The 22163-nt window shown below is 50.5% G+C and overlaps 1 long non-coding RNA gene across 1 annotated transcript in view; it reads left to right on the top strand.

Moving 5' to 3' along the window:
- The window catches only part of LOC147110802 (uncharacterized), a 387921-nt gene extending 366097 nt beyond the window's left edge, over window positions 1–21824 (top strand). Inside the window, exon 2 of the long non-coding RNA XR_015080106.1 lies at window positions 21443–21824. This is a non-coding gene — a long non-coding RNA (uncharacterized LOC147110802). The remainder of the gene's footprint in view (window positions 1–21442) is intronic.
- Window positions 21825–22163: the final 339 nt, after the last annotated feature.

Raw genomic sequence — 22163 nt, 5'->3', positions numbered from 1 at the left:
CCTGACACGGTGTGTAACTGAACCCTGACACGGTGTGTAACTGAACCCTGACACGGTCTGTAACTGAACCCTGAAACAGTCTGTAACTGAACCCCGACACGGTCTGTAACTGAACCCTGACACGGTGTGTAACTGAACCCCGACACGGTCTGTAACTGAACCCTGAAATGGTCTGTAACTGAAACCTGGCACAGTGTGTAACTGAACCCCGACACGGTCTGTAACTGTTCCCCGACACGGTCTGTAACTGAACCCTGACACGGTGTGTAACTGAACCCTGACACGGTGTGTAACTGAACCCTGACACGGTGTGTAACTGAACCCCGACATGGTGTGTAACTGAACCCTGACACGGTCTGTAACTGAACCCTGACACGGTGTGTAACTGAACCCAGACACGGTCTGCAACTGAACCCTGACACGATGTGTAACTGAACCCCGACACGGTCTGTAACTGAACCCTGACACGGTCTGTAGCTGAACCCTGACACGGTGTGTAACTGAACCCTGAAAAGGTCTGTAACTGAACCCTGACACGGTCTGTAACTGAACCCTGACACGGTCTTTAACTGAACCCCGACACGGTCTGTAACTGAACCCTGACACGGTCTGTAACTGAACCCTGACACGGTCTGTAACTGAACCCTGACACGGTCTGTCACTGAACCCTGACACGGTGTGTAACAGAACCCCGACACGGTCAGTAACTGAACCCTGACACGATGTGTAACTGAACCCCGACATGGTGTGTAACTGAACCCCGACACGGTCTGTAACTGAACCCTGACACGGTCTGTAACTGAACCCTGGCACGGTCTGTAACTGAACCCTGACACGGTCTGTAACTGAACCCTGACACGGTGTGTAACTGAACCCCGACATGGTGTGTAACTGAAACCTGACACGGTCTGTAACTGAACCCTGACACGGTGTGTAACTGAACCCAGACACCGTCTGTAACTGAACCCTGACACGATGTGAAACTGAACCCCGACACGGTCTGTAACTGAACCCTGACACGGTGTGTAACTGAACACTGACACGGTGTGTAACTGAACCCTGAAACAGTCTGTAACTGAACACTGACACGGTCTGTAACTGAACCCTGACACGGTCTGTAACTGAACCCTGACACGTTCTTTAACTGAACCCCGACACGGTCTGTAACTGAACCCTGACACAGTCTGTAACTGAACCCTGACACGGTCTGTAACTGAACCCTGACACGGTCTGTAACTGAACCCTGACACGGTGTGTAACTGAACCCCGACACGGTCAGTAACTGAACCCTGACACGATGTGTAACTGAACCCCGACATGGTGTGCAACTGAACCCCGACACGGTCTGTAACTGAACCCTGACACGGTCTGTAACTGAACCCTGACACGGTCTGTAACTGAACCCTAGCACGGTGTGTAACAGAATCCCGACACGGTCTGTAACTGAACCCCGACAAGGTCTGTAACTGAACCCTGACACGGTGTGTAACTGAACCCTGACACGGTGTGTAACTGAACCCTGACACGGTCTGTAACTGAACCCCGACACTGTCTGTAACTGAACCCTGGCACGGTGTGTAACTGAACCCTGACACGGTCAGTAACTGAACCCCGACACGGTCTGTAACTGAACCCCGACACGGTGTGTAACTGAACCCTGACATGGTGTGTAACTGAACCCTGACACGGTCTGTAACTGAAACCCAACACAGTCTGTAACTGAACCCCGACATGGTGTGTAACTGAACCATGACACGGTCTGTAACTGAACCCTGACACGATGTGTAACTGAACCCTGACACAGTCTGTAACTGAACCCTGAAACGGTCTGTAACTGAACCCTGACACGGTCTTTAACTGAATCCCGACACGGTCTGTAACTGAAACCTGACACGGTCTGTAACTGAACCCTGACACGGCCTGTAACTGAACCCTGACACGGTCTGTAACTGAACCCTGACACGGTCTGTAACTGAACCCTGACACGGTCTGTAACTGAACCCTGACACGGCGTGTAACTGAACCCCGACACGGTGTGTAACTGAACCCCAACACGGTGTGTAACTGAACCCTGACACAGTGTGTAACTGAACCCTGACACAGTCTATAACTGAACCCTGACACGGTCTGTAACTGAACCCTGACACGGTCTGTAACTGAACCCTGACACGGTTTGTAACTGAACCACGACACGGTGCGTAACTGAACCCTGACACGGTCTGTAACTGAACCCTAATACGGTGTGTAACTGATCCCTGACACGGTGTGTAACTGAACCCCGACACGGTGTGTAACTGAACCCTGACACGGTCTGTCACTGAACCCTGACACGGTGTGTAACTGAACCCTGACACGGTGTGTAACTGAACCCTGACACGGTGTGTAACTGAACCCTGACACGGTGTGTAACTGAACCCTGACACGGTGTGTAACTGAACCCCGACACGGTCTGCAAAAGAACCCCGACACGGTCCGTAACTGAACCCTGACACGGTGTGTAACTGAGCCCTGGCACGGTCTGTAACTGAACCCCGACACGGTTTGTAACTGAAACCCAACAGGGTCTGTAACTGAACCCCGACACGGTCCGTAACTGAACCCCGACACGGTGTGTAACTGAACCCCGACACGGTGTTTAACTGAACCCTGACACGGTGTGTAACTGAACCCCGACACGGTGTGTAACTGAACCCCGACACGGTGTGTAACTGAAACCCGACACAGTCTGTAACTGAACCCTGACACGGTGCGTAACTGAACCCCGACACGGTCTGTAACTGAACCCCGACACGATGTGTAACTGAACCCCGACACGGTGTGTAACTGAACACCAACACGGTGTGTAACTGATCCCTGACACGGTGTGTAACTGAACCCTGACACAGTCTGTAACTGAACCCTGACACGGTCTGTAACTGAACCCTGACACGGTCAGTAACTGAAACCTGACACGGTCTGTAACTGAACCACGACACGGTGCGTAACTGAACCCTGACACGGTCTGTAACTGAACACTGACACGATGTGTAACTGAACCCTTACACGGTGTGTAACTGAACCCCGACACGGTGTGTAACTGAACCCTGACACGGTCTGTCACTGAACCCTGACACGGTCTGTAACTGAACCCCGACACGGTGTGTAACTGAACCCTGACACGGTGTGTAACTGAACCCTGATACGATGTGTAACTGAACCCTGACACGGTCTGTAACTGAACCCCGACACGGTCTGTAACTGAACCCTGACACAGTGTGTAACTAAACCCTGGCACGGTCTGTAACTAAACCCCGACACGGTCTGTAACTGAAACCCGACACGGTCTGCAACTGAACCCCGACACGGTCTGTAACTGAACCCCGAAACGGTGTGTAACTGAACCTCCGTCACGGTGTGTAACTGAACCTTGACACGGTGTGTAACTGAACCCCGACACGGTGTGTAACTGAACCCCGACACGGTCTGTAACTGAACCCTGACACGGTGCGTAACTGAACCCCGACACGGTCTGTAACTGAACCCCGACACGATGTGTAACTGAACCCCGACACGGTGTCCAACTGAACCCCGGCACGATGTGTAACTGAACCCTGACAGGGTGTGTAACTGAACCCCGACACGGTCTGTAACTGAACCCCGACACGATGTGTAACTGAACCCCGACACGGTGTCCAACTGAACCCCGGCACGATGTGTAACTGAACCCTGACAGGGTGTGTAACTGAACCCTGACACGGTGTGTAACTGAACCCCGACACGGTGTGTAACTGAACCCCGACACGGTCTGTAACTGAACCCCGACACGGTCTGTAACTGAACACCGACACGGTCTGTAACTGAACCCCGACCCGGTGTGTAACTGAACCCCGACACAGTGTGTAACTGAACCCCGACACAGTCTGTAACTGAACCCTGACACGGTGTGTAACTGAACACCGACATGGTGTGTAACTGAACCCAGACACGGTGTGTAACTGAACCCCGACACGGTGTGTAACTGAACCCTGACATGGTCTGTAACTGATCCCTGACACGGTCTGTAACTGAACCCCGACACGGTATGCAACTGAACCCTGACACGGTGTGTAACTGAACCCCGACACAGTGTATCACTGAACCCCGACATGGTATGTAACTGAACCCCGACACGGTGCGTAACTTAACCCCGACATGGTGTGTAACTGAACCCTGACACGGTCTGTAACTGAACCCCGGCATGGTGTGTAACTGAACCCTGACACGGTCTGTAACTGAACCCCGACACGGTCTGTAACTGAACCCCGACACGGTGTGTAACTGAACCCCGACACAGTCTGTAACTGAACCCCGACAGGGTGTGTAACTGAACACCGACACGGCCTGTAACTGAACCCCGACACGGTCTCTAACTGAACCCCGACACAGTCTGTAACTGAACCCCGACACGGTCTGTAACTGAACCCCGACACGGTCTGTAACTGAACCCTGACACGGTGTGTAACTGAACCCCGACACAGTGTGTAACTGAACCCCGACACAGTCTGTAACTGAACCCTGACACGGTGTGTAACTGAACACCGACACAGTGTGTAACTGAACCCAGACACGGTGTGTAACTGAACCCCGACACGGTGTGTAACTGAACCCCGGCAGGGTGTGTAACTGAACCCTGACACGGTCTGTAACTGATCCCTGACAAAGTCTGTAACTGAACCCTGACACGGTGTGTAACTGAACCCTGACACGGTGTGTAACTGAACCCCAACACGGTGTGTAACTGAACCCCGACACGGTCTGTAACTGAACCCTGACATGATGTGTAACTGAACCCCGACATGGTGTGTAACTGAACCCTGACACGGTCTGTGACTGAACCACGACACGGTCTGTAACTGAACCCCGACACGGTCTGTAACTGAACCCTGACACGATGTGTAACTGAACCCCGACATGGTGTGTAACTGAAACCCGACACAGTCTGTAACTGAACCCTGACACGGTCTGTAACTGAACCCCGACACGGTCTGTAACTGAACCCCGACACGGCCTGTAACTGAACCCTGACACGGCCTGTAACTGAACCCTGACACGGTGTGTAACTGAACCCTGACACGGTCTTTAACTGAACCCCGGCATGGTGTGTAACTGAACCCTGACACGTTCTGTAACTGAACCCTGACACGGCCTGTAACTGAACCCCGACACTGTGTGTAACGGAACCCCGACATGTTGTGTAACTGAACCCCGACACGGTGTGTAACTGAACCCCGACACGGTGTGCAACTGAACCCTGGCACGGTGTGTAACTGAACCCCGACACGGTGTGTAACTGAAACCCGACACGGTGTGTAACTGAACCCCGGCACAGTCTGTAACTGTACCCCGACATGGTGTGTAACTGAACCCTGACACGGTGTGTAACTGAACCCGACACGGTGTGTAACTGAACCCTGACACGGTCTGTAACTGAACCCCGACACGGTGTGTAACTGAACCCCGACATGTTGTGTAACTGAACCCCGACACGGTGTGTAACTGAACCCCGGCACGGTGTGTAACTGAACCCTGACATGGTGTGTAACTGTACCCCGACACGGTGTGTAACTGAACCCCGACACGGTGTGTAACTGAACCCCGGCACGGTTTGTAACTGAACCCCGACACGGTGTGTAACTGAACCCCGACATGGTATGCAACTGAACCCCGACACGGTGTGTAACTGAACCCCGACACGGTGTGTAACTGAACCCCGACACGGTATGTAACTGAACCCCGACACGGTGCGTAACTGAACCCCGACACGGTGTGTAACTGAACCCTGACACGGTGTGTTACTGCACCCCAACACAGTGTGTAATTGAACCCCGACACGGTGTGTAACTGAACCCCGACACGGTATGTAACTGAACCCCGACACGGTGCGTAACTGAACCCCGACACGGTGTGTAACTGAACCCTGACACGGTGTGTTACTGCACCCCAACACAGTGTGTAATTGAACCCTGACATGGTGTGTAACTGAACTCCAACATTTGCATTTATATCGCGCCTTTCATAACATCTCAAAGTGCTTAACAGCTGACAAAGTGTTTTTTGAAGTGTAGACATTGTTGTAATGTAGGAAATGCCGCAGGAAAATCAACGCTGGAGCACTCAAATACCCTGCTAAGAAAGCCCTATTCAGCCTGCTCCTCACAACCAACCTGGCGACTCCCTGTGATTCAGAGACACAGAGTGTCCACAGCACCTGGTCTGCACTCAAGGTCTCCACAATCAGCACCTGTGAAGAGACGCTCGGTCACTCGACCAGGAAATATCAAGACTGGTTCAACGAGAATGACCAGGAGATCCAGGAGCTAATAACTCACAAGCACAAGGCATTCCTGATCTGGAAACAGCAACAGAACTCGAGAGCAAGAAAGCAGCTCTCCAGACGCCTGAAGGCCAAGATCCAACAGAAAACTTGTGACCTAAAGAACAGATGGTGGGTGGAGAAAGCGCAGGAGATCCAGCAGCTAGCCGACAACCACGACATGCGTGGATTTTTTAGCGCAGTCAAGACCACCTACAGCCCATGCACCCAAGGTCCTACCCCACTGCGGGCCAAGAACGGAGAGGTCCTCATCAAGGACAGAGAGGCAATCAGTGCCCGCTGGAAGGAGCACTTCGAAGATCTCCTTAACCGAGACTCTGTCTTCGACGCGAGTGTCCTCAACTCCATCCCGCAACATGCTACCCGCCACCACCTCAGCCCGGCATGAGGTTGAAAAGGCCATCCGACAACTGAAGGCCTCAGGAGCAGATGGAATCCTCGCCGAGGCACTAAAACATGGTGGAGAAGCACTATTGGTGCGAATACATGAACTCATTTCTCTTATTTGGAAGGAGGAGAGCATGACAGGGGATCTCAGAGATGCCGTAATCATGACCATCTTCAAGAAAGGTGACAAGGCCGATTGCAGTAATTACAGAGGAGTCTCCCTGCTGTCTGCCACAGGGAAAGTCATCACAAGAATCCTCCTCAATCGCCTTCTCCCAGTGGCTGAAGAGCTCCTCCCAGAGTCGCAATGCGGATTCCGTCCACTAAGGGGCACAATGGACATGATCTTCACCGCACGTCAACTACAAGAGAAATGCAGGGAACAGCACCAACCGCTGTATATGGCCTTCTTTGACCTCACAAAGACCTTCGACACCGTCAACCGTGAGGAATTATGGAGTGTTCTCCTCAAATTCGGCTGCCCTCAAAAGTTTGTTACCATCCTCTGCCTGCTTCACGATGACATGCAAGCCGTGATCCTGACCAATGGATCCACGACAGATCCAATTCATGTATGGACCGGGGTCAAGCAATGCTTTGTCATCACACCAACACTCTTCTTGATCTTCCTGGCTGCAATGCTCCATCTCACCCTCAGTAAGCTCCCCACTGGAGTGGAGCTAATCTACAGAACAAACGGGAAACTGTTCAACCTCCGTCGCCTTCAGACTAGATCCAATGTCGTCCTATCCTCTGTCATCGAATTACAGTATGCAGACAATGCTTGCGTCTGCGCACATTCTGAGGTCGAACTCCAAACCATCATCAACACCTTCACCGAAGCATACGAGAGCATGGGCCTTACACTAAACATCCGTAAGACAAAGGTCCTCTACCAACCTGCCCCCGCCACACAGTACTGCTCCCCGATTGTCAAAATACATGATGAGGCCTTGGACAACGTGGACCACTTTCCATACCTCGGGAGCCTACTGTCTACAAGGGCAGATGTCGATGGCGAAGTCCAACACCACCTTCAATGTGCCAGTGCAGCCTTCGGTCGCCTGAGGAAGAGTGTGTTTGAAGACCAGGACCTCAAACCCAGCACCAAGCTCATGGTCTACAGAGCATTAGTGATATCCGCCCTCCTGTATGCTTCAGAAACATGGACCATGTACAGCAGGCACCTCATAGCACTGGAGAGGTACCACCAACGCTGCCTCCGCAAGATCCTGTAAATCCATTGGCAAGATAGGCGCACCAACGTCAGTGTTCTCGCTCAGGCCAACATCCCCAGCATCGAAGCTTTGACCACGCTCGATCAGCTCCGATGGACGGGCCACATCATCAGCATTCCCAATATGAGACTCCCAAAACAAGCGCTCTACATGGAGCTCCAACACGGCAAGAGAGCCCCAGGTGGGCAGAGGAAATGCTTCAAGGACACCCTCAAAGCCTCCTTGAAAAAGTGCAACATCCCCACTGAAAGATGGGAATCCCTGGCCCAAGACCACACAAAGTGGAGGAGAAGCATCCGGGAAGGCGCCGAACACCTCGAGTCTCTTCGCCGGGAGCAAGCGGAAGCTAAGCGCAAGGAGCGCACGTCAACCCAAGCACGCCACCCACCCGCCGCTTCAGCCACCGTCTGCCCCACCTGTGACAGAGACTGTAGGTCCTGCATTGGACTCATCAGTCACCTGAGAACTCATTTTTAATGTGGAAGCAAGTCATCCTCGGTTCCGAGGGACTGCCTAAGAAGAAGAAGTAGGAAAGGTTGCAGCCAATTTGCGCACAGCAAGCTCCCACAAATAGCCATGTGATAATGATCAGATCATCTGTTTAAGTGATTTTTGTTGAGGGATAAATATTGGCCAGGACACCGGGGAGAACTCCGCTGTTCTTCTTCAAAATAGTGGCCATGGGATCTTTTACGCCCACCTGAGAGGGGAGACAGGGCCTCAGTTTAACGTCTCATCCAAAAGACGACCCCTCCGACAGTGCAACATTCTCTCAATGGTGGCACTGGAGAGTCAGCCTAGATTTTGTGCTGAAAGTCTCTGGAGTGGGACTTGAACCCACGACCTGCTGACTTTGAGATGAGAGTGCAACCCACGGAGCCACGGCTGACACCGTGAACGTGACACAAAGCAGTACTCCTGGAGCCTCCCACACTCCTCCCAAAGCAGTGCTCCTGGAGCCTCCCACACTCCTCCCATGACTGGGGTAGGAAGGACTATGGTGTTTATAGTGTTAACCTGCTGGTTGAGAACTTCATCTGGTGCCATCCACTACCAGTGCACTGAGTGAAAAATCTGTAACGCATTTTCTACAATTATTGAAGCATTTCTAAAGATCAATCTCCACACGTACAAAGTGTTTACGCTATTTAATTGCATGAAGTTCATCTGCAAGGTGTCTCTGTTGCTTGGTCTTAGAGATGGAAAGGAAAGTATGAATCAAAGAGGCTCCGCCCATCTTCGCCCAACAGCCTCTCACCCGATTTCGTAGGGAAACCTTTACCCCATCCCTCACCTGACATCATCACTTGATGTAAACTCAAACCCCTCCAAACTCCAAACCCCAAACACTTGCGTGCAGCTCGCCCTGCAGGTCTGCTACGCAATGACTTTCAAAGGTCATTTTTGGATTCTAAGGGAATCAAGGGAAATGGGGATAGGGCGGGAAAGTGGAATTGAGATCGATGATCAGCCATGATCTTATTGAATGGCGGAGCAGGCTTGAGGGGCTAAATGGCCGACTCCTTCTCCTATTTCTTATGTTCTTAAAGACACGAAAATTGGTGGGGTGGTAAATTGCGAGGAGGAAAGCCTCCGGCTACAGGACGATATAAACAGGTTGGTCAGATGGGCGGAAAAGTGGCAAATGGAATTTAACCCTGAAAAGTGCGAGGTGATGCATTTTGGACGGACAAATAAGGCAAGGGAATACACAATGAGTGGTAGGACCCTAGGAAGTACAGAGGGTCAGAGGGACCTTGGTGTACATGTACATAGATCCCTGAAGGCAGCGGAGCAGGTAGATAAGGTGGTTAAAAAGGCATATGGGATACTTGCCTTCCTTAGCCGAGGCATAGAATATAAGAGCAGGGAGGTTATGATGGAGCTGTACAAAACGCTGGTGAGGCCACAGCTGGAGTACTGTGTGCAGTTCTGGTCGCCTCACTATAGGAAGGATGTGATTGCTTTGGAGAGGGTGCAGAGAAGATTCACCAGGATGTTACCTGGGATGGAGCGCCTCAGCTATGAAGAGAGGCTGGACAGGCTGGAGTTGTTTTCCTTGGAGCAGAGAAGGCTGAGGGGGGACCTGATTGAGGTGTACAAAATAATGAGGGGCATAGATAGGGTAGATAAAGAGGAACTTTTCCCCTTAGTGGGGGGGTCAATAACAAGGGGGCATAGATTCAGGGTAAGGGGCAGGAGATTTAGAGGGGATTTGAGGAGGAACTTTTTCACCCAGAGGGTGGTTGGAATGTGGAACTCAATGCCTGAAAGGGTGGTGGAGGCAGGAACCCTCACAACATTCAAGAAGCATTTGGATGAGCACTTGAAATGCCATTGCATACAAGGCTATGGACCAAATGCTGGAAAATGGGATTAGACTGGAAAGGGATGGATGGGCGGCGCAGACACGATGGGCCGAAGGGCCTCTTTCTGTGCTGTAAAACTCTATGACTCTATGACATGATGACCAAAGGCTGCAGTTAGGGTCAAGTAAAATGTGTCATTTCAATTTTTGCTTTGAAGAAAAAATAAACCCAGGAGGGCTACAATGCCCATCATTTATCAAAATTGACACCCATTCATACATGAAGTCATTCAACTACCTATTTATGGCCCCACCTTCTCTCCCAAGGAAACACACAAATTGAAAACTCGGGTAATGCATTTCCTCTGATGGGGTCTGGTAGTTTATTACAGAATATTTCTAATGATACGTTTAAACCTTTTGATCCGGTGTATTTTAGCGTTATATCAATTGGATTTTGTAATTGTGCACCGTACATCAATCTGACAAGTCCTTGCACTGTGCCGCATGCCAGTAAGAGGTTACTTCAACAAATCAACCCAAATTAAATCAACTGCATTTCGTAACAAACACTGTGATTGTACAGGCCATATCAAATTAAGTTATCATTTCACTAAACCCGCCCACATATATTTTCCAAAAACTGGTCTGTTCTGAGGATGAGGAATCTAAGTAAAATATATTTTACATACAAGTTCTTCCAATATTGAAATCTCTCTCTGACAGCCATTTGTACATCAGGGTTTGGTCTCCCTCTGTGTGCTATTTTTAGAGTGCAGTTAGTGGGCTGGATTTTGATACTGGGGCGGGCTGGGATCGTGTAATCTGCATTTCGTGTTAGCCACCCAATTCTACATCGATGTGGGAAAATTATGCCATTTTAACTTAATTGGCCAATTGAGTTCCAACGTGTGGGAACCCATGGCCAATGAGCTTTTCCAGTCTGAAAGTCGCCTCCGATGACGTCATCATTGCTGCTGATTTAAGGTCTGCAACAAGCCTTGCTTCTTCTGCAGACTGCCAACCATTTGGCCTTTGCAGTGAGAGGCACCTGCAGGAAGAATGGCCAGCGAGAGACCTAGGTCTGCACCCCGCTTCAATGACATTGCCCTGCAGGCTTTAGTAGAGGGAGCAAGAGCACATAAAGAGGTGCTCTTCCCTTCTTCAGAGAGGAAGAAGCCTCCCCAGCACAGCAAGGCTGTGTGGATCCAGGTGGCAGAGGAGGTCAACGCTTTGTCAGTAACCCGCAGAACCTGGCTTCACTGCAGGAAGCGATTTCATGACCTTCTGCGCACTGGAAAAGTGAGTATGAATTTCCCATCACCCTCAATCTGATCTCCATTGCCTCTCCTCACCAGCACTCAGCTTTAGCAATCTCTTCCTCCACATCCCACTTGACACTGACATCCATGCACCCTTACCCATTCCCTCTCTCTCTATGGTCACATTCACCTAACTATTCGGCTATGCAGCCCTCACACTTCCTATCACTGTGATGCTATGAAAACAACTTACAACACACAGGGAGGGCCCTTGGTCTTGCCACCTCACTCCATCTTTGTCTCCTTCTAAGTACCTATGCTATGGATTCTCTACACTCACTCCTTCATTCTCACTCAAACTCCACTTGTCTCCCTCATTGCAGGAAAAGAGAGCTCACAATAAGAGAGAAAGAGCGAGGACAGGAGGAGGGCCACCCTCAGTAGCCCACCTCACCCCCTGGGAGGATGTGGTCCTGGAGATCGTGGGAGTGGAGGATGATGCGCAAGTGGAGAACGGACAGACGAGTGCATCACAGCAAGCTGGTGACAGAACAGTTTTCCATCTCTCTCATTGACATTGCATGAGTCGCTGATAATGATTCTGAAGCTCTAACAGATGGACTTATGATCATCTGCAATATGCAATGTGCATGTAACCTTGGCATCACATCTCAGACTATTTCCTTTACTCCCCCACAGGACCATCGCAAGCACCCATCCCCACTCTCCAGGAGGAAGATCCTGAGCATCCAGAATCCTCAGAGGAAGCTGCAACCTCTGAGGGCGCAGCATCAGCAGAATTAAGCGCACCCTGCACCAGCGCAGACACTCACACCTCGATGGGACCTTCGGGACATAGAGTTGTCACCTTATGTATCACAGCTCACAAGTGAGCATCAGCAGATTGTGGAGACAGGGACAGCAGTGGAGAGTCCTAGTCAGAGGGCGCAGGACTCTCCCAGCTCGGCTCAGCTGCATGTCGACCCTCTGCCTCTGGGTCCATCCACAAGATCAACGGTGCTGGAACTCCAGGAACAGATGCAGGAGTCTCTGGCAGATTTTGTCTCCAGGATCGCTGCAAGTGTGGAGTGAATGTAGGAGTCCATTGCAAACATGAGCAGAGTCTTTGTGGAGCCATTGGCACATGAATGTATCACCATGGAAAGGATGGCAACCTCCATAGAGGTGATAAGTCGCCAGAGTGCAGAAAACATGGTGAGTGTTCTGAATAGAATGACATCTCTGGTGGAGCGATGGTCATCAATTGAACAGAGAAACCAGACCTTCATGGAAGTCCTTCTGAGTAGGACTGCCAGTGCAGATACGGGTCCCCATGGCCCCCCTGATGTGCAGCAAGGTGCTCTCAAGCCACTTGCAAGCGCTGAGGGGGACCTGACCCATGAGAGGGAAGTTGGTGGCTGACATCAAGGAAGTGGGGGCTCCTCGCCAAGCGTTCACACTTCCATACCACTGCAGAGCCCTCGGTCAGAGCCCCACCAGAGTCCAGATCCAACTGAGATCGGCGTCTCAACCTCTGCACAGACGCAGGAGCAGCAGACTGTTGGCGAGCCCTCACAGGTTTGCAATCCAAGAGGACGCCCGCCAAAGGTGTCGAGGCAGGAGCAGCAAGAAACTGAGCAAGGGGCCTCCACATCTGCTGAAGCCACAGGGGAAGCACTACGTAGGAGCACGCGTAAGAGAAAGATACTGCACAAATAGTCACAAGGGTAGTCACTTGGGAGAAATTTGATGTTTTATGTTGAAAAGCCATCAGATGATTACTGTAAATACAAAATCTGATGGCTACTGCTGTAGTTGTAGCGTGTGTCATTTCGCGAATGGGACTTCCACATTGAGGGCTTAGGATTACTTGCAATTGTCAGTATGGTGGTCAAATTGCTAGGAATCCGCTGGTTCTTGGCTATTGTCGATGCTCAGATAAGAAGCTGCGAGGCAAAAGTGCTTGATTGGCTAGGCTAAGCAAATCTTGCCAAGATGAGTGCATTCCTTGTATCCCGGGCAGCAATGTTCTCGCGTACTGCTGCTGCTGGTTGATCGGCCTCTGCAAGATGTTCGTTTTTGCTCTCCTCCTCCTCCTCCTCCTCCTCCTCCTCATCTGAGGAGGATATGTGAGGAGCCACTTGGTCCTCAGGAATCTGCAAGCCACAATGCTGTGCCATGTTGTGAAGTGCACAGCAAACCACGACGATTCTGGAGACCCTGGCTGCTGAGTACTGACCTATCCAGACATCTGAAGCGCATCTTCAGCAAACCGATGGTTTGCTCGATTATGGCTCTGGTGGACATGTGGCTGGAGTTGTAGCTCTCCTCAGCTTCGTTGGATGGGCTCCTCAACGGCATCATTAGCCACGTCTTCAGGGGATAGCCCTTGTCTCCAAGTAGCCATCCGTTAGCTTGGTCTGGTGGACTGAATAGCGGAGGCACACTAGACTGGCGCAGTATGAAGGAGTCATAGCAAATGGAATTTAGCCCTGAAAAGTGTGAGGTGATGCATTTTGGGAGGACTAACAAGGCAAGGGAATAGACAATGAATGCTAGGACCCTAGGAAGGACAGAGGATCAGAGGGACCTTGGTGTGCATGTACATAGATTCCTGAAGGCAGCAGGACAGGTAGAAAAGGTGGTTAAAAAGACATATGGGATACTTGCCTTCATTAACCGAGGCATAGAATATAAGAGCAGGGAGGTTATGATACAGCTGTACAAAACGCTAGTTACGCCACAGCTGGAATACTGTGTGCAGTTCTGGTCACCACACTATAGGAAGGATGTGATTGCATTGGAGAGGGTGCAGAGGAGATTCACCAGGATGTTACCTGGGCTGGAGCACTTCAGCTATGAAGAGAGACTGGACAGGCTGGGGTTGTTTTCCTTGGAGCAGAGGAGGCTGAGGGGGACCTGAATCAGCATAACTTCGACCCCCTTGTATTCTAGTCCTCTAGATATAAAGGCCAGCATCCCATTAGCCTTTTTGATTATTTCCTGTACCTGTTCATGACAAATCACCTTCTCAGGGCAATTGACGACAGGCGATAAATGTGGCCTTGCCAGCGACGCCCACAGCCTGAGAAGAATCAAAAAAATGATGTTGGCAGTGAGCCAAGTATCATTTGTCACTGTCTCCCACCTCTAATCTTCATTAATTCAGTTAGTAATCAGGACCTAGGAGGCTGTAAATAGATGGATCTAATGTGCCAAATTGCCCTGGATCACATGGGCTCTTACCTTCTTGACCAGTCTCCCATGCGGGACTTTGTCAAAAGCCTTACTGAAGTCCATGCAGACTACATCAACTGCACTACCTTCATCCACACACCTAGTCACCCCCTCGAAAAATTCAATCAAATTGGTTAGACATGATCTCCCCCTGACAAAGCCATGCTGACTATTCTTGATTAATCCTTGCCTCTCCAAGTGGAGACTAATTCTGTCCCTCAGAATTTTTTCCAATAATTTCCCTACCACTGATGTTAGGCTCACTGGTCTGTAATTCCCTGGTTTATCCCTACTCCCCTTCTTGAACAATGGTACTACGTTAGCTGTCCTCCAGTCTTCTGGCACATCCCCTGGGGCCAGAGAGGTTCTGAAAATTTGTGTCAGAGCCCCTGCAATCTCCTCCCTTGCCTCACACAGCTGCCTGAGATACATTTCGTCTGGGCCTGGGGATTTATCCAATTTTAAGCCCTCTAGAACTGCTAGTACCTCCTCCCTCTCAATGCTAATTTGTTCAAGTATATCACAATCCCCCTGCCTGATTTCTATCCTAAATCGTCCTTCTCCATAGTGAACACAATTGCAAAATATTCATTTAAAACCTCATCTACATCTTCTGGCTCTACACACAGATTGCCACTTTGGTCCCTAATGGGCCCTACTCTTTCCCTGGTTATCCTCTTGCCCTTAATATACTTATAGAACACCTTGGGATTTTCCTTTATTTTGCCCGCCAGTGTTTTTTCATGCCCCCTCTTTGCCCTCCTAATTTCTTTTTTAGGTACCCCCCTGCACTTTCTATATTCCTCTAGGGCTTCCACTGTTTTTAGTCCTTTGTATCTGCCAAAAGCCTCCCTTTTTTTCCTAATCCATTCTTGTATATCCCTTGACATCCTGGGTTCCCTGGACTTGTTGGTCCCACCCTTGACCTTTACGGGAACATGTTGGTGCTGTACTCTCTCTCTATTTCCTTTCTGAATGACTCCCACTATTCTGATGTGGATTTTCCTACAAGTAGCTGATCCCAGTCCACTTTAGCCAGATCCTGCCTTATCATATTAAAATCGGCCTTCCCCCAATTTAGAACCTTTATTTCTGGTCCATCTTTGTCCTTTTCCATGACTACCTTAAATCTCACCGAATTATGGTCACGGTCACCAAAATGCTCTCCTTCTGACACTTCTACCACTTGCCTGGTTACATTCCATAGAATTAGGTCCAGTACCGCCCCCTCTCTTGTAGGACTTTCTACATGCTGGCTCAAAAAGCTCTCCTGGATGCACTTTAAGAATTCCGCACCCTTTAAGCCTTTCACACTCTGACCATCCCAGTTAATACTGCGGAAGTTGAAATCTCCTACTATTATTACTACACTTCTCTGAGATTTGCCTACATATCTGTTCCTCTACCTCCCCCTGACTGTTTACACTCCCAGCAAAGTGCTTGCCCCTTTTTGTTTTTAAGTTCTACCCATATGGCCTCATTAGAGGAACCTGCTAAGATATCATCCCTCCTTACTGCAGTAATTGACTCCTTGATTAATATTGCAACACCCCCTCCTCTTTTACACCCCCCTCTGTCTCGCCTGAAGATTCTATACCCTGGAATATTGAGCTGCCAGTCCTGCCTCTCCCTCAACCATGTATCTGTGATAGCAACTGTGATGAAATATGCCATTCATCACTCGTCTGTCTTCTCTGTGTGATTGTGCCTGTGACTGTGGTTTAGTTTCAGTTTCATTTCCCTTACCTCAGTTCCATTTCCTCACCTTGTATTGTATTGTGTGTAGGGCTCTGCCCATACCTGGCCCCTATGTAAGCAGGCTCAGCGTGCTTCACATCCAGTACTGCAGACCTCTGGATGGAAGACACCTCTCCACTGTGTGTTACCTTCTAAGTTAATAAAAGCCTTGTTTTGTTCCGCTAACATTGAGTCTCGGATTTATTGAGGCACATAAATTTTATTAACTTACTTTTCAACACAATGGATCAACTCTTGAAACCCGAACGTTTGGATTTGGACCAGCATGCTTCGGAGCATCGGCATGCTTCGGACACTGGTTTATGTGTATGGAATTCTTCCTGGACAATTCGGCAGCCGTCACAGGCGCTACGGACGCTGAAAGTATGAAACTCGGAATCCTGCAGAATTGGGTAAGCCACAGGGTTTACCCCCTCATCCAAGACGCCGACATGTACCCGGCTGCCTGCGACATCTTAAAGGTGCATTACCAGCAGCCTACGAATGAGCTGTATGCTAGGCATCTGCTCGCTACTCGCGCACAGCGAGGAATCGCTGGATGAGTTCCTAGTCACCCTGAAAACGCTTGGCAAAGACTGCAAGTGCCAAGATGTAAAAGCCGCAGTGTACACTGACGAGCTTGTTCGCAATGCCTTCATCACAGGCCTCAGCTCCACTTACATCCGGCAGAGACTGCTGGAAAAAACGGGATTGGACCTGAAACAGGCTGTGGACACAGCGCGATCCCTGGATGTGGCCCAGAGAAACTCAGACGCCTACTCTTCAGCCCGCGCCGCCCATGCTGCCACGTGTGCATCAAGGGCGCCGCCATCTTGGAAGGCATCTTCCCCGCCCGGCAGCCCGACACCGTCGGGGCCCCGCTCTCCCCCCAGAAGCCCTACGACAGCCGCGACGCGTCGGGGACCCAACTGCTACTTCTGCGGGTAGTCGAAGCACACCAGAAACCTGTGCCCGGCGAAAGGCACCACCTGCTTTAAGTGCGGTAAGAAGGGGCACTTTGGGAAGGTGTGCAGAGGGAACCCCGCCGGAAAACCCGCCACCGCCGCGTGTGCGCCGTGGGAGTGGCCATCTTGGACGCCATCTTGCCCGACCTCGTGGGGTCCGCCATCTTATGAGCAGACAGCATGGACGCCATCTTGTCTCGATCAGGGCCCTACAGTGGCATCGGTCACAGTGGCCCAGACCAGGCCACACCCGCAATCCAAATCAATGGTGGACATCGAGGTAAACGGGTGCGGGGTTAAATGTTTAATTGACAGTGGAAGCACGGAGAGTTTTATCCACCCTGACCTAGCACAACAACTCTCCCTAAAGGTGGTCCCTACTCGGGGTACCATCTCTATGGCTGATAAAACCCAGACATCGACCATTATGGGTTACTGCACGGTACAATTGTCCATTAACGGAACTGTATACGATAATTTTAAAGTACTAATCATGAAGAATCTATGTGCGAGCGTGATCTTGGGCCTGGATTTCCAGTGCCACCACCAAAGCATCACGCTCAATTACGGTGGGTCCCAGCCGCCCCTCACAGTGTGCGGTCTGACTACCCTGAAGGTAAAGCCGCCTTCGCTATTCGCGAACCTTACCCCTAACTGCCGGCCAATAGCAACCAAAAGCAGGAGGTACAGCTGGGAGGACAGGCGGTTTATCGCGACCAAGGTAGACAGGCTCCTGAAGGAGCGCATTATTGAACGCAGCAACAGCCCGTGGCGCGCCCAAGTGGTGGTGGTAAGGGGTAGCGAGAAGAAACGGATGGTGATCAACTATAGCCAAACGATCAACAGGTACACCCAGCTAGACGCCTACCCGCTACCCCACATATCAGAAATGGTGAACCAAATCGCCCAATACCGGGTGTTCTCCACCATCGACCTCAAGTCAGTGTACCACCAGCTCCCTATCAGACCAGAGGACCGCCCGTACACCGCCTTCGAGGCGAACGGACGCCTCTACCAATTCCTCAGAGTCCCATTTGGGGTGACGAATGGGGTCTCGGTCTTCCAGAGGGAGATGGACCGCATGGTCGATGACCACCACTTGCAGGCAACCTTCCCCTACCTCGACAACGTCACCATCTGCAGTCACAACCAGCAGGATCATGACTCGAACCTCGAGAGGTTCCTGAAAACCGCAAAAAAACTCAACCTCACTTACAACGAGGACAAGTGCGTTTACAACACCACGCGCCTCTGCATACTAGGCAGCGTGGTGGAGAATGGGGAAATCGGACCAGACCCCGACCGATTGAGCCCCCTACGGGAGCTGCCCCTGCCCAACACTCCCAAAGCCCTGAAAAGGTGCCTGGGGTTATTTTCTTATTATTCCCAATGGGTCCCCAACTACTCCGACAAAGCCCGCCCCCTCTTGAAAGCATCCTCTTTTCCGCTCTCTGCTGAGGCCCATGCCGCCTTCAAAAGCATTAAGCGGGATATTGAGCGGGCCATGTGTGCCAGCGCCACCGGGGATTGGCTACAGACCCTCCACAATGACCTCTGCCACCCAGGGGTCACGCGGCTGTTCCACTTCATAAAGTCCCGTAACTGACCCTACTCGATCGAGGAAGTTCGATCTCTGACCAGGAATTGCCGCACTTGCGCTGAGTGCAAGCCTCGGTTCTACCGCCCAGATAGAGCCCACTTAATCAAAGCTACACGGCCCTTTGAGCGGCTCAGCTTAGATTTCAAGGGCCCCCTCCTGTCCGTCGACCGCAATGTTTACTTCCTGAAAATTGTGGACGAATACTCCCGTTTCCCATTCGCCTTCCCCTGCCCAGACATGACCAGCGCCGCAGTCATTAAATGCCTCAACAGCCTGTTCTGCCTGTTCGGTATGCCGAGCTACATCCATACGAATAGGAGGGCGTCCTTCATGAGTGAAGAGCTACGCCAGTACATGCTGTCCAGGGGGATCGCCATGAGCCGTACCACCAGCTACAACCCCCGGGGTAACGGTCAAGTGGAGCGAGAGAACGGGACAGTATGGAAAGCAGTCACTCTAGCTCTAAGGACCAAGGGCCTCCCTATCTCCCGCTGGCAGAAAGTCCTCTCAGATGTGCTCCATTCGATACGGTCGCTATTGTGTACTGCCACTAATGCCACGCCTCATGAACGAATGTTTGTCTTTCCCCGGAAATCCACCTCAGGCGTATCCATGCCGTCATGGCTCTCCACCCCAGGTCCGGTATTCGTTCGAAGGCATGTGAGGGGCCACAAGATGGACCCTCTCGTGGAGTCAGTGCACCTACTCCACGCCAACCCCCAATACGCGTATGTCCGGCACGCCGACGGAAGGGAGGACACCGTGTCCATAAAAGACGTCGCCCCAGCCGGTAACGACAACAACCACGACAACAGCAGCAACAACGATCACAGCAACTCTTACCCACCCACTACTCTTTCATCACCCCCGGAAGAACATCGACCAACGGTACCCCCACCAACTACCCCTTCAACAACCCTGGTGGCGCCCCCGGCAGAGACCCAGGAGGCCACCGGGGACACCCAGCCGACACCCGCGGCACCACAACAGCCACGTCGGTCACAGAGGACTATCAAACCCCCGAACAGACTAAATCTATAGAAGGGGTGAATGTGATGAAATATGCCATTCATCACTCATCTGTATTCTCTGTGTGATTGTGCCTGTGACTGTGGTTTATTTTCAGTTTCATTTCCCTTACCTCAGTTCCGTTTCCTCACCTTGTATTGTATTGTGTGTAGGGCTCCGCCCATACCTGGCCCCTATGTAAGCAGGCTCAGCGTGCCTCACATCCAGTACTGCAGACCTCTGGATGGAAGACACCTCTCCACTGTGTGTTACCTTCTAAGTTAATAAAAGCCTTGTTTTTGTTCCGCTAACATTGAGTCTCGGATTTATTGAGGCACATCAGCAACAATATCATACTCCCATGTGTTCATCAACACCTTCAATTCATCTGCCTTACTCGCAAGACTCCTTGCATTAAAATAAATGCCATTCAACCCTGCCATACTCCCTTGTGCCGTTACATCACTGCCACCCAACTCACATCAGCGAATTCGATGCAGAATGAGGACTGAATGGCCCACCTACTCACTGGAAAAGTTCACCGAAGATTAAGAGGTGCCCTATTCCATGCTTCCTCACATTCTTAATCACAGAATAGAATCTTGTGACATGTAGAATAGGACAAACGGGAAAATTCAACAAAGTTGCATTCCCGGTGCAGAAGCCATGAGCACAACTCAAAGAATCAGCCTTTAGTACGGCAGCCGTACCTCTGACCCATGTCGCAGTGAGCTAGGTTTTGCACGGGCATGGAAGCTTACTGAATTTACTGTGATTTTTTTCCTTGGATCAGGACTATTAGTATGCATCAGGAATTCAATATGATCAAAGTGCACCCGGAAGGGATTAAACAACAAATGACATTTATACAGTGCCTTTAACATAGTAAAACATCGCAAGGCGCTTCACGGAAGCGTTACCAGACAAAATTTGACACTAAGCCACATAAGGAGAAATTAGGGCAGGTGTCCAAAAGCTTGGTCAAAGAGGTAGGTTTTAAGAAGCGTCTTAAAGGAGGAGGGAGAGATAGAGAGGTTTAGGGAGGGAATTCCAGAGCTCAGGGCCTCAGCAGCTGAAGGCGATTAAAATCAGGGATGCTCAAGAGGCCAGCTTTGGAGGAACGCAGATGTCTCGGGGGGCTGTGGGGCTGGAGGAGGTTACAGAGGGGCGAGGACATGGAGGGAATTGAAAACTAGGATGAGAATTTTAAAATGCTATAATTCAGATTAGATACACTGTATTCTTTTAGAAAATTATTTCCATTTGAAACAGATTTCCATGGTCTCTTTTGCCCCCAATAGATTGTAACCAATATTGATGTTCAGTTTCATTCTTCTTGCTCTTCCAGGTGTCACTGTGGCTTCCTCTGCATGGTCGGAAGTGCCGTCTTTCGGACGAGACGTTAAACCGAGGCCACTCAGGTGGATGTAAAAGATCCCACGACAATGTTTCGAAGAAGAGCAGGGGTGTTCTGGACAATATTTGTCCCTCAACCAGCATCAGCAGGAACTGGGTGTAGCATACTGAAGAATGACGACCTCAGGTGAAGGAAGACCCCAAAGAACCCTGAAACTTAGGTAATGCGACCAGGTACGGTAAGATCTCACTGGAAGAACAATGGCAGGAAGACAGGTGCAGAAGCCAGCAGATGGAGTACGCAATGTGCCAAGATCTGGTGGATTCCATGGTCATCACGTGACTGATCATTAAAGTTGTATGTTCAAAAATTTGCTTGTGTGTAGTTGTGTCAGCTAAAATCTAGGTGGCTTTGTAAAATATTTCTTCTCAAAAGACTTAGCAATTTCTCACTTGGAGGTCATGATTTCTAGAAGCGCAGAACGGTCTTCACGGTTGAGTAATGAGGCTCTAAACTTTAGGAGAACAGGTAAATCATTCAGAGAACAATCTGTCTGTCATGCATCATGGCCAACTGCTTTATGTTGAAACTATGAAGTGGTGAAAAACCTACGAGGAGCCTTTCCGTCATGGTGCACTGAACGTTGCCTGCAAATGTCACCACACATTATTTTGAAGAGGAGAATTTTTCCAAGGGAAGATGATGAAGTAAT

Source organism: Somniosus microcephalus, chromosome 11 (assembly GCF_052327205.1).
Source record: "Somniosus microcephalus isolate GS21.2 chromosome 11, FLI_Smic_1.0, whole genome shotgun sequence".
NCBI classification, from domain to species: domain Eukaryota; kingdom Metazoa; phylum Chordata; class Chondrichthyes; order Squaliformes; family Somniosidae; genus Somniosus; species Somniosus microcephalus.
The sequence above is the reverse complement of the archived record's forward strand: the minus strand, read 5'-3'. Positions and strand labels throughout refer to the sequence as shown.